General features: G+C 36.3%; 1 protein-coding gene across 3 annotated transcripts in view; it reads left to right on the forward strand.

Annotated features, from left to right (window-relative positions):
* HCRTR2 (hypocretin receptor 2) overlaps positions 1–4,707 on the forward strand; it is a 67,782-nt gene that overhangs the window by 49,477 nt on the left and 13,598 nt on the right. The window lies entirely within an intron of this gene.

Raw genomic sequence — 4,707 nt, forward strand, 5'->3', positions numbered from 1 at the left:
TCTTTCCCTGAGGTCAATGATCCTGTAGGGCATTAGTCACTAAAGCTCTTAGCTTATTGAAGTCAGCTTTTTTTAAAGTCAAGAATTTGTACCTGACTGACAGATTTCCCAGCCCTGTGACAGATAGTGAAAGTGATAGTGTCATGGTCACTGTTGCCTAGGTTACCCTCTGTCATCAGATCACTCTCCAGGTCACCCCCCTTGGCCAAAACTAAATCTAGACATGCATTTCCTCTGGTCGGCCCATATACTTCCTGAGACAAGTAGAGCTCATCAATACAAGTAAGGAGTTTATGCAACCGGTCAGATCTGGCTGAGGACTCTTCCCAGGAGATGTCTGGGTAGTTAAGGTCTCCCATGATGACCATATCCCATGCTCTCACAGCCTCTTCCAGTTCTCCAGATCTTCTAGATCTGGAGAAGTCTAGATCTAGCACCTCGTCTTGATTTGGAGGTCTATAATAATAATCCTACAGTTAGGTCCCTTTCACTGTGTCCCCCCCCCCCCCACCCCTGTATCTTGACCCAGAGGATTTCAAGTTGCCCTTCCTCAATTTCAGCTTCCAAGGAGGTGTACTACTCCTTTACATATAGAGCTAGACCTCCACCCTTTTCCCCTATGCAATCCCTCCTATGCAGAATGTAGCCCTCTATAGCTACAATCCAATCATAAGTAGAGTCCCACCAGGTCTCTGTTATTCCTATGATATTATAGCCCCTGCTGGAAAGGAGGAGGGCCAGTTCCTTTTGTTTGCTACCCATGTTCCTGGCATTTGTGTACAGGCATTTGAGCCCTCTGCTGGAGGCCCTCCATTTCCTGTCACATTGAGGGAGCTTCATTCCCTCAGCTCATGCTGTAGTGTCCTTCCTGTTGTCTCCTGTTGTAATGGTTGTTTGTTAGACCCTGGGCTTGCTCCACTTGTTGTCCCCTCCATCCCCTGGTGATCTCATTTTAAAGCCCTGTCCAGGAGGTCTGCCATCCTGGCCAAGAAAAGAACCTTTCCCTTCAGCATGAGGTAGATACCATCCCTTCCCAGAAGACATCTGTCTGTGAAGTGCATGCTGTGGTCAAGGAAGCCAAAACCCTCTCAGTAGCACCATCACCAAAGCCTTCAGTTCACCTCTTCAATACATTTTTCACAGCTGCTGGAGTATAGATGTGTGGAAAATAGTTTTTTTCCTCCTTTTTACAAACTCAAAAATGAACCTATTCAACTTAAATATCTGTCAAATGCCTGTTTGACTTTTTTTGTAACATTCTTCTGTGATAATGGGCACCTGTGTGACCAAAGGCTGGTTTAGAAATCAACAATTCAAAATTCAGAAATTTGAAATCAGATTTTTCATACACATGGCCATTTTGTCAAACTTTTTATTGAAATGATAAGCAAAATGAAGAACAGAGAAACAACCAGGCAGACACAAATCTGAAATGAAGTAAGCAAAAATGGTATATAGTGTTTCAAATATATTTTTGCCATTTTCATGCTGCACAAATTAGCAGACTTCTTGATTGTCACTTCAGTGCCTGAGCAGGTTGAACAGATTAGCATTTGCTTCTGCATTGCTGTGCTTTGGACCTAGTCAACCCATATGTGGCACTTCCTTGCTACCCACTAAAAGAGCAGTAAAGTGGTAACAAGGAATCATACTCAATATAGCCTTGAGTAATTTCTATCCTGTCATTACTTCTGACGACATCTGAAATTGAATGTCCTACTTTATGTGGTATGTGCTATATACAGTTCTATCTAATATTTTATAGATTTCATTCATAGACTTAAAATATCCAAATACATGCAGAACAAAACAAAAAATCATGAAAATCTTTTTGCCAGGATATGTATCTCCTGTAAAATTCACTGACCTACAAAACCAAAATATACTGCAAGTCATCAGTCCATTAATCAAAGCAATATTATCCTAGATTTAAGTGTTACATGATTAAAACAAATGTAAACCTGTCCTAGTTGCTTTAAAACTGTATTAGTTGCAGTTTTAGATCTTTGCATTATATAATATTACTCATTCAAGATTTTAAGTTCAAGTGTTTTGGTATGAACATTTAAAACCAGAGTGAGTCATATGGACTGCACCTAAACCATAAAAAATGATGTTAGCTGGCTGGGTTTTTTATTTTAATTATGTCAGTCTAAAACAGTTTTAAGATCTTTTGCATTATCCACACTGACAACTAATGTTAAGATAATACTAATATGAAAACCGTAGAAATTAGCTTCTACAATAAAAAAATAAGAATTACTAATGCTTGATTATCACCAGTGAAGAATTACACATGCCTCTTTTCCTAGCATAGATTCAGACAAGGCACATAAAGTGTGAGACTAAGGAAAATTAGTAACATGTTTTATTAAGAAACATGAGTTGATTTGCAGAAAACATTAAGCATCTTTCAAAATGAAGTAGGTGTTATAATTTATTATTTAGTGTAAATTAAATGCATGTTTTTTAATTTATTCTTTGATAATAACCACAATTAAAGAACTATGCTGTTTGTCAGAATGTCAGTCAATACACTAATACTACTTCAATGTACAAATGATCTTTCCAGATGCATACAAAAATACAATGTGCTAACAATAAAGACAGTTGCAAGCCTTGACAAGAAACTGATTGAAACTTTTTATGTTTTAAAATGAGGGTATCGACAAAGTGAATCTTCAAAAATTACCCTGTGTAAAAGTCATGGACCACCTTTACTCTCAGGCAGCTCTGGAAGTTTTCAATCATCTGTTTCAATCAGGCATTTTTGGTATGGATTTAGAAATTCAGAATTAAAGTCTTTATGAAAAAAGGGCAATAATGTCAAAGTAATTTATTTGGATTACAATTGAGGGGGGAGATATCCAATTCATAAGAATATTTTCCCCATAAAATTTAAAAAGGAGATTAAAAAGAGTGTCTAAGCAGCTTCTGTAGAAGTGACTTGCCTTATGATGAACATGGTGACACACATTCCACTTACCAGAAAGTTGGATAGACTTATATTGATTAAACCGTATGTTCTTTTACACTAAGATACATTTCTTTCCATTAGTTTAGTTTAATGAGAATTCGATCCATCATTTTTTGTTTTTAAAATGTTTTCAGTTTTTTAAACAAATATTATTATACTTTGAAGGATTCCCTGCTGTTATAGAGGCATCTTTATAAAAAAGCTTAAAGTTGGGGGTTAAAATATAGGTATTCTACAATTTCAGTACCAGTTATGATCATTCTAAATGTTACTGTGAAACTACTGAAGATTTTTAGTTAGCTTGTTAGCATTCTATAAATCATGCCTATTAAACTTATGACTATAATACATTTTTATTATAAAATCTAGAAAATTGATTTGTTCTTTGTGTATGCATGTGGTTATTAATGCACTAACTAGTAATTAATGCGTATGTAAATCAAGTTATATGTCCCTCAAGTTCTAGAACGTTTAACAGCCCTGTAGGATTTATGTATTTTTGGTTTTTGCCTAGAATATTTTATTATATTATTTGCTTATTGGCTTAAAATGGAAAATGCTTCTTATTCTTTGTGTGTCCCCAAAGTATAGATAAAACAGGAATGGGGTTCCATAGATAAATTCTATGGGAGTTTCTGTTGAGTATGTAAAGATTCAATAGGTAGTTTAAGGCAACAGCACATTGTGTACATTTTGCCGCAATCTATATCTGTGATCCCAGCCAGAGGCTGTTTGAATGGTAGATAAAACTTCTCTAATCACAGCATCATCAGTCATGTCTCAAGTTTCATTAGAAATGAGCTGTTCCAAGTCTTGAAGTAAGATCTACTTCTTTCAATCTAAATGGGAGTAGCTACAAAAAAAGGGTGAGAAAATTTTGTTGACAAATGAAATGTTGACACCATAAAGAGGAAAAAACAATTTCTAGTGTGTGGGTTCGGGTTCCACCTCTACCCTCTCCATTTTCATACATCTCAGATATGAAAATTATGCTACTGTTGATTTTAGCCCCAAATCTGAGAGTAATGTTAGAGCTCAAATTTGATTTGCTTTGTTTTTATAAAAACATCAATAATAGAGTAAATCTTAAACTATACCTTTGTTATATGCACCCCCAGTATAGTGATTTATTGTTTGCTGGGAGGTTATATTCACTAATATCAAGGGCAGTGGAGGAAAAATGAAAAAGTCCAGTGCCTACCTAGAGAAGTGAAGGACTGGGAGGGTGAGAAGAAGACAGCATTAGAACTCCAAAAAGAGGAAAAAGTTAGAATAAAAATGGAGTTCCCACTGGACAGTCAGAAGGAGGTGCATGTGCTTCAGGTTGGATATTCAACTCAAAAGGATCACATGCAACCTAGAAATTGGAAGCTCTGTAAGAACCCACTGAAATGAGAAGGTAAACAAATGTTTCTGTTGCTATTGTCCTTTTCTTCATTTTTAATTTCATGCTTATTTTGAGTCCATCTCATTGATTTTAAAATGCCTGATAGTGACAATATTGGAGGGGGTTGCAACATATGTAGAGAAATTCCAGATGTCCAACTTTTGTTAATTTTAAGCAATGAGAAAGATTCAAGAAAATTAATTTATTTCCAACCCTAACCACTCTCAGAAAGGAAGAGACATCTTCTCTCATTTGGCCTCTGATGTATTGCTTACATGTGAGGGCAGATAAGGGTAACCCCCGAAAGGATCTTCTGAGGAGACACAAATGAGCACCTCTTTCC

Source organism: Alligator sinensis, unplaced genomic scaffold (assembly GCF_000455745.1).
Source record: "Alligator sinensis unplaced genomic scaffold, ASM45574v1 scaffold867_1, whole genome shotgun sequence".
Classification (NCBI taxonomy): domain Eukaryota; kingdom Metazoa; phylum Chordata; order Crocodylia; family Alligatoridae; genus Alligator; species Alligator sinensis.